Source organism: Hippopotamus amphibius, chromosome 12, assembly GCF_030028045.1.
Source record: "Hippopotamus amphibius kiboko isolate mHipAmp2 chromosome 12, mHipAmp2.hap2, whole genome shotgun sequence".
Lineage (NCBI taxonomy): Eukaryota > Metazoa > Chordata > Mammalia > Artiodactyla > Hippopotamidae > Hippopotamus > Hippopotamus amphibius.
In genome coordinates, this window is record NC_080197.1 from 29,959,870 (window position 1) to 29,969,335 (window position 9,466).

Here is a 9,466-nt window from a genome sequence, read left to right on the forward strand (position 1 = left end):
CCCCATCTGTCCCGACAGATCTCCCCACCAGTGAGGGGACTTCCCAGAGCAATGGAACTTTTCCTCTTTCACAGCTGCCTCCCAGAGACACAGGTCCCATCAGACTCCTTTCTCACTTTCCTTTTTTTTTTCTTTTTTCTTTTGTCCTTCCTGGTTGCATGGAGATTTTCTTGCTCTTTCAGAATTCTGAGGTCTTCATTAAGTAGATATTAAGTAGATATTCTATGAGAATCATTCCACACGTAGATGTGTTCTTGATATATTTGTGGGAGGAGATGAGCTACACATCCTACTATACCACAATCTTGATTGCTCCTCCAATGTTGTGGGCTAGATTCTGTCTACCACACACATCTGCCCTGATAGTTACAGAAGTCAGTTGCAATATTGAAAAAACTCTGTATGTTTCATTGCAACACAGGATGAATAAGAAGACAACTTATTGGAATCTGAAGAAGGGCTATTCAAGCAGCCCATTGGTCAAACATTACATAAAATTAAACTAGATCAATGACAAAAGAGAAATAAAATATTCACAGGTACATAGAAACCAAACAACATTCTCTTTAAAAATCAACACGTCAAAGAAGAAATCATTAGGGGAATTACAGAATGCCTGGAGACAAATGAAAACATAAACATATAATACCAATATGTTTGAGATACACAAAAGAAGCCCTAAAGGGAAATTTATGGCTGGTAATGCAGACATTTAAGAAAAAGATCACAAATCAGTTACTTTATACCATAAGAAACTAGAGAAAGAAGAGCAAAGTAAACCCCAAAGGGAAAAAAATAAAAAAGAGAAAAATATCCAGATTAGTGAAGAGAAAAGTAAAATCTGAATGGAAAAACAAAAGAGAAAATCAAGAAAACCAAGAGTGGTTCTACAAAAAGATTTACACAATTCACAAAACTTTAGCTAGATTGACAAAGAAAATAAAGAGAGTGAGAGAAAACCCAAATAATTAAAGTCAGAAATAAGAACATACTGATAATTTTATCAAAATACAAGGAATTATAAAAGAACACTACAAACCTTTAAACACCAAAAAAGAGGATAACCTAGGTAAAATGGAAAAATTCCTGGGAATACAAAACACCACGGCTGAATTTTGAAGAAACAGAAAATCATAGTAGACATATAATTAGCAATGAGATTCAATCAATAATCAAAAACCTTGTAACAAAAAAAGATCAAGTAGCAAGTGTCTTCCCTGGTGAATTCTTCTAAACCTTTAAAGAGGACTAACGTTATTCCTCCTCAAACTTTTCCAAAAAATTGAAGAGGGAGGAAGACTTCTTAACTTTTTCAGAGTCCTATTAAAACTCATTCTCAGCATTATTCTGATATAAAAGTGAGACAAAGGCATAACAAGAAAACACAGACCAATATCTTTTATAAATTTTGATGCAGCAATCATCAACAAAATGTTTTCAAGTCTAATTCAATAGAATACTTAAAGAATTATGCACCATGAACAACTAGGATTGATTGTAAAAATGGTTCAACATATGAAAATCAAACAATGCATTTTAACATTTTAATAGAATAAAGAGAAAAAAACAGATCATCTCAACTGATGCACAACAAGCATTTAACAAAAGTCAACATTTTCTATAATAAAACCGGCCAATAAACTAGGAATAGATGGAAAATTGCCCCCCAAAAGAAGTCACATATGAAAAACCCACACTGAACAGCCTACTTGATGGTGAAATTCTGAAAGCTTTTCCCTAAGGTCAGGAACAGGACAAGGATGTCCATTTTTGCCACTTGTAGTCAACATAATACTGGAAGTTCCAACAAAAGCAGTCAGCCAGGAAAAATACAGAAAATAACTCAGATCGGAAAGGAAAATGTAAAACTATCTTTTTTGTACATGACATGATTTTTATGAAGCAATTCCAAAGATTCCAACATTAAGAAGTGTTAGAGCTAATAAATAAATACAGCAAATTTTTGAAATATAAGCTCAACACACAAAAATCAGTTGCTTTTCTATACAGTCGTGACAAACAATCTAAAAAGGAAGTGAAGCTAGCAATTTCATTTTTAATAGCTACAAAAACTATGAAATACTTAGGAGTAAATTTCTCCATGGAAATGAAAGCCTTGTGCATCAAAAACGTACAAAACATTGCTGAAAGAAATTCAACAAGGCATAAATAAGTGAAAAACAATCCTATTATCCATTCTGATACTTAATATTGTTAAAATGTCAATTGACCTGAAGAAACTACAGCAATCAATACAATCCCTATTCAAATCCCAAAGACTTTTTTTGCAGAAATAGAATACCCCATTCTAAATTCATGTGAAATCTCAAGGAACCTAAAATCAGCGAACAATCTTGAAAAAGAAGCATATAGCTTGGGGACTCACACTTCCAGATTTAAAACCTTAATACAAAACTACAAGAATCAAAATAGTGTGGTATTGACATTAGGAAAGATATATAGACCAATGGAAATGAATAGAGAGCCTAGAAATAAACCCTCACATATATAGTCAACTGATTTTTAATAAGGGGCCAAGACCGTTCAATGGGCAAAGAACAGTCTTTTCAACACATGAATGTGGAGAAACTTGATATTCGCATGCAAAAGAATAAAACTAGATCGTTACCTGATACCATATACTAAAATGAACTGAACATAATCAAAAAACGAAATGTAAGAGCTACAGCTGCAAAATTCTGAGAAAAAGCCACAGGTGAAACACTTCATGACATTGAATCTCACCATAATTTCTTCGATATGACACCAAAAACAACAGAATAAAAATATAGAAATTGGACCTCATCAAGAGTAAAACTTTCCTGCCTCAGAAGATACTATCAAGAGAGTGAAAAGGTAATTTACTGAATGAGGAAAAAACATTTGCAAAGCCTATATCTCATAAGGGATTTCTATCCACAATATTTCATCCTACTCTTCAGCAACAAAATAATAAGCAACTTAATTTAAAAATGAACAAAAGAATAGACATTTCTCCAAAGAAGATATACAGATGGTCAATAAGCATGTGAAATGATGCTCAACATCACTAATAATTGGAAAAATGCAAACTAAAATCACAATGAGATACCCCTACATATCCTATAGGATAGCTGTCAGCAAAAAAAAAAAAAACAAAACAAAATAAAACATTGAAAACTTGAAAATAAGTGTTGGCAAAGATGTTGAGAAATTGAAACCCCTGTGCATTGTTAATAGGAGTCAAAAATGGTGGAGTCTCTGTGGAAACACTAGTGGTTTTTTGTTTGTTTGTTTGTTTGTTTTTAACTCTGTTTTTTAAATTAACCATAAAATGGAATTTACCATATGATCCAATAATTCCACTCTTAGTTGTATACCCCAAATAACTAAAAGCAGGAATTCAAGCATACAATTGTTCATCAATGTTCATAGCACCATTATTCACAATACCAAAAGGCAGTAGAAACAACTGAAAATTTCATCAACAGATGAATGGATAAAGAAAATGTGAGGGGTGTGTGTTTGTGTGTGTGTGTATGTGTGTGTATAAAATGGAATACATCTCAGCCATAAAAGAAAATGAAACTTTGCCATTTGCAGCAACACAGATGAACTTGGAAGATATTGTGCTAAGATAAATAAGTCAGACAGACACAAATACTGTATGATATCACTTGCTTGTGGAATCTAAAGAATACAACAAACTACTTAATATAACAAACAAAACCGACTCAAAGATGTAGAGAACAAATTAGTGGTTACCAGTGGGGAGAGGGAAGGTGGGAGGGGCCATATAGTGGTAGAGGTTAAGAGATACAAAACATTTTGTATAAATTAAGCTACAAGGATGTATAATACAACACCACAAATATAGCCAATATTTTACAATAACTATAAATGGCGTATAACCATTAAAAATTGTGGATCACTATATTATACAACTTTAACTTATGCAATATTGTAAAGCACCTATATTTCAATAAAAATGTGTAGTATAAACAATCCAAAATTCCATCAATAGGTGAATGGATAAACAAAATGTGATATAGATAGATAGACAGATAATAGATAGATGATAGATATATAAATAGATAGATACAATAAAGTATATTTCAGCCCTAAAAAGCAATGATATTCTGACACCTTTTACAGCATGGATGAACGTTAAAAATATACTCATTGAAATAAGCCAGATACAAAAGGAATATAGGTGATTCCACTTATATGAAGTACATAGAATTGGCAAATTCGCAGAGAAAAAAGGATAGGGGTTACCAGTGGCTGCAGGCAAGGAGAAGGGGGAGTTATAGTTTAATGGATACAGAGTTGCTGCTACAGATGTTGAAAAAGTTCTGGAAATGTATACTGGTGATGCCTTCACAACAAGGTACTTAGTGCCACTGTGTAGCCTTCAAAATAGTTAAAATGGTAAATTTTGTGTTATGTATATTTTACCACAATAAAAAAATGTGAACCTAAACAAGGTGACTGCCCCATGTAGAGCCTTTGAATTGCACTAAAGGGCTCAAGGAAACTAAAATGTGTGGATCTAAACGTTTATACACTGGAGAAACCTATAGGTGAATGGGGAGATAGAACCATGGAGACAAACAATAAAAGCAAGGAAAGAAACTCAAAAATCGTGTTCTGAAAACAACTATGGGTGGTTGACTACGTGTGGACAGTGAGTTATGAGTTGAAGAGCCATAAGTCACCACTGGGCCAATTATTTAACTACAGGTGCAAGTTTCCCAGGTTGAGTTCACTGCCTCCCTGACTACTCAGTTTCTCCCAGATACAGGGAAATATGAGTATATTCCTTCTTATTTGAAATGTCCTATTAAATTACAGGGATATAAACCAGAGGAACAGGCTGCTGTGGCACCACAAACAAATCCTTTGTACTTTCTCCTTAGGGAGAAAATGTGTGGTTCACCTTTGCAGAGTGTGAACTAGTAAACTCACCCACTAACCACTATTTCTAACCAAACATGCCACCTAGGGAGGACCCATGCTATTACAGGGCAGGTGCCTGTGATATGTCAACAACGTCAGATGGTTTGGGTTTTTAAGTCTGGAGGAGATTGAGGTTGGGGGAGTTGAACTGCTAAGATGAAAATGGGAAGAAATAGGAAAGAACTTTGTAGGGCAAAATGGAGGGAGAGGAGGAGGGAGGAGAGAAGAGGGATCAGGGCATTGAGAGGAGCCAGGCGATAGCAAAAACTTTACAATCTGTGTATCTATAGTTCTCATATTACTTCTCTGGTCCAGACCTTTCCTCTGAACTCTGGACTTGTATAACCAACTATCCACTCATCATGTTCTTCAGATAGAAGTAAACATCTCAATGTTAACACACCTAAAACGGAACTGAATTTCCCCCACACCCTCTGTATCTTGGCTGAGCCACATTTCTTCTTCCAGATGCTCAGGTCTCAAAACTTTGGAGGCTTTCTCTCCCACCCCAAATCCTACACATCAGGAAATCCTGTTGCCTCCTCTTCAGTGTGCATCCAGAAGCTGAACTCTTTCTCTTATCTCTACTAACTACTTTTCAGGTGCAAGCCACTTTTACTTTTTTGCATGAATGCAATGACCTCAAATGCTCTCGTTGTCTCTGTCTGTGTCCTCTTTAGCCTATTCTAGTATTCAAACAAATTCCAGAATAAATTAAAACTTATATCACTTCTCTCTTTAAAACGTCGCAAAGGCAATGATTTCACTCAGAGCAAAAGCCCAAATCCTTCCACACAGGAGGATGATTCTACTCTCAGGACCTTTGCACATGCTGTTTCATGACAGGAAGTGTCCTCCCCCAGATAACCACATGGCTCACTCTAGAATAGTCTTTCAATCTTTGCTTACATTTCCCCTTCTCAGGGATACCCACTCAAGACTACCAGGCTTAAAATGTATCCCATCCTACAGATTCTCCCAATTCTCTTATCCAGCTTCTCTCTCTTCTTTTTTTTTAAAATTTATTTATTTATTTATTTTATTGGCTGTGTTGGGCCTTTTTTGCTATGTACGGGCTTTCTTTTTAGTTGCGGTGAGTGGGGGCTACTCTTCGTTGTGCTGCGCAGGCTCCTTATTGTCGTGACTTCTCTTGTTGCAGAACACTGGCTCTAGGCATGTGGGCTTCAATAGTTGCAGCACATGGGCTCAATAGTTGTTGCTCACAGGCTCTAAAGCGCAGGCTCGGTAGTTGTGGTGCACGGGCTTAGCTGCTCTGCGGCATGTGGGATCTTCCTGGAGCAGAAATCAAACCCCTGTTCCCTGCATCGGCAGGCGAATTCTCAACCACTGTACCACCTAGGAAGCCCCTCTCTCTTCTTTTTCTAACACTTATCACATTATAATATATTATACTATTTACCTAAATATAAGTGTATTGTTTATTGTCAGTTCTTCCACTGAGATAAATAACCATGAGGGCAACTACTTTGACTTTTATTCACCAGTGCATCCCATATTCCTATAACTGTTCCTGGCATATAGTACGTATCCAAAAAATATATGTATGATGTGTGAATTGTCTTGTGTGACATCTCCCTGAAACACTGAGTTCTATTTTTAGTGGGCCATCTCTGTGAAAATTATGTCAGAAACTGAGTTCCCCATGGAGATGACTTGGTGGAAAACAAAAAGGAACTTGCATGTATGCAAGCAGCAGGATAGCGTAAAGAAGAAAACCACAAACCCTCTTCCCCACACTCCACCTTTCTACACACCCATTTGTAGAAGCTGCAGAAATCTCATGTGCTAGAAGCAGGACCACAGTATCAAGAAGAGCGATGTTAAAATCATGAACTCTAGTATAAGATTGCTTGAGTTAAAATCATACCTTTATCATTTACCAGTGAGTGACCTTGAACTTCTCCTTGTTAAATTTTCTCATCTGTAAGGTAGGGGTGACAAGAGTATGTAGCTTGGATATAATGATCACATGAGCTAATAGCCGTGGGCATTTCCAACAATGTCTGGCACATGAATGTTCAAGAAAATGAACAGTTATTACTCATTAGATTTCTTGAGGCCTGAAGGCTGCAACTAGCATTTGATGATATAGATATAGATACTTGTAGATATGGGTATGGATATAGGGACAGATATAGATATACATATGGATATGGGTACATAGGTCATATACACAAGAGTCTCTGTGTCTTTTAACCCCTCATTTTCTCCTCATTCCTATCAGCATGGAAGAGGGGACTCTAAGATAGCAATGCACAAAGTTCTACTCATTTAACAAGAGAGATGCTTTCTTGCTTTAAGAGTTTGGGTGAGGGTAAGGCATAGATTTATAGAGAAGTAGAAAAGGAAGGATATTGTTGAAAGACAGGAAAAGCTAATAATCTGTTTGTTTCATCTCATGTAGACTGAAAAGTGATTAAGGGGAACAATAAGGAAGTGTTTTTGAAATCCTGTGTGTCTGGGAACACTTCCTCACCCCCACTCATACACATACATACACACACGCACATAAATACATGCATCCACAGACATATATTAAAGTGTAGCCTAGCATGCTAGTGTACAGGTTGTTTTGAGGATTTAATGAAATTATAAGACATGTTAAATGCTCAGTGAAAAAACAATTAGCACATAGAAGCCATCCAACACATCACTGACAAAAGTTTGGGAGAACACACAGCAGGATTTGAACTCTGCTGTTCTCTGAGTGGCATGATGGGTGAGGATGCTTCTCAGTATTTTCTGATTTTTCTGCCATCAGCCTCCTCTGAGAAGCTGAGCAGTACAACGTGGTTAAAAGAAACAGCCCTGGAGTTTTATGGCCTGGATTGCATTCCAGTGCTCCACTGCCTTAGATAGGTGACATTGGGCAAGTTACTGCCTACGCCTCAGTTTCTGCAATGGCAAATCGGAGATAATGGTCATAACTATCACACTGGGATGTTGTGAGGAACAGACAAGTTAATACACAAAAAGCCGTCATTTTTGGTGTTTGAAGCATCATCTGTTTCAGTGCCTCTGATAAAAAGCTGTGGGCAATGGATCCACAGAGGAAATGCTCATGTACCTGATTTAATTCTCTCAGTAATGCCCAGTCCTTAGTGTTCTGTGGCTGCCCTGGGTGCAACACTCATACCTACATGCAGACGCTAAAAGTACAGGGGCATGGGAGGGTCCAGTGGTCAGGGAGAGGGGATTCTACCCCAAGGAATGCTCACCTGTGAGTCCAAGCAGTAGAGTCAGCTGCAGGCAAAAAGGAGGAGAGTGGGACCAGAAGGCAGGGATGGGCATCGTGGAGGCCAGAGGAGCCTGCTCTGTCCAAATGTGTGTCTTGGGGAGAACCTGAACTTCTGTGTTCTGTGGAGAGGAGAGAAGCCACACCCCCCATGATGTAAGAGGAAGTGTCTATGAAGGGGTGAAATGGCTGTGAGACAATACTTTACTACTAGATTCTTATAGTTCCTGCTTCTAGATGGTGATATAGAGATCAGGCAGAGAACATGGCTACAAAGTGAGGAGTTACTTATGTCATGTTTTCACAGATTGGACAGGCCTAGCAGAAATGAGGCCTCCTCCCACACCTGGGGCCTCTGATTTCTCCAATGGGTCCCTCACCCCATTCATGATGATCTCCCCTCTGAAATCCCAGCCAAACTCACAGATATCAAGAAGGAACTGTGGTTGTGGGCTGTGTTCCAAAGTCCAAAGTCCAGTACCCAAGGATTGGCAGGCTTGTGGTCTCATTATGTACCTACCTCAACCAAGAGCTACTCAGGGGGAAAAAGAAAGAGGGATCGCCAGGGACCCTCAACTATGGGATGGAACAAGATCTGACTTCCTATTCCAGCCCTTTATTGATATAACTGGTAAAACTTACCTCCAAAAAACACAGTGCAATGTGGACCTCAAATCTTGTATGGCCTGCATAAAAAAAAAAAAAAAAAAAAAAAAAAAAAAAAAAAATTTCCTACTTTTTTCAGGAGAGGAAGTGGGTTATAGGACCCAGAAATTACATTACAAAGCCTTTATCTCAGAGAACTGAAAACTGTGTCCACACAAAACCAGTACATGAATGTTATAGCAGATTTCTTTTTAAAGCAAAAGAAACCTGGAAGAAATTCAAATATCTAACAATAGGTGAACAGCTTAACAAACTGCAGTGCATCCATACCAGGATATACTACTCAGCAACTCAAAGGCATGAGCTGTACATGTGTGCAACAACTGAAAGTCTCTTGAAGGCATTATGCTGAGAAAACAAAGCCAATCTCAAAATATCAATTCCACAGATACAATATTCTGAAAATTATATGTATCGAAAACAGAATGGCATTTGCCGGAGGTGTGGTTTGGTGGGGCTATGTGTCACTTTAAAGGGCTAGCACATGGGAGACTTTGTGGTCATGGAACGTGTTGCATCCTGATCATGGTGGTGGTTACACAAACATACATACAAGAGGATCAACATAAACCAAAACTCAGAATGTTATAAAATCAGCTATAAATA

The 9,466-nt window shown here is 37.6% G+C and overlaps 1 pseudogene; it reads right to left on the reverse strand.

The window, feature by feature from the left end:
* LOC130833078 (signal-regulatory protein beta-1-like) overlaps positions 1-8,250 on the reverse strand; it is a 30,989-nt pseudogene extending 22,739 nt beyond the window's left edge.
* Positions 8,251-9,466: the final 1,216 nt, after the last annotated feature.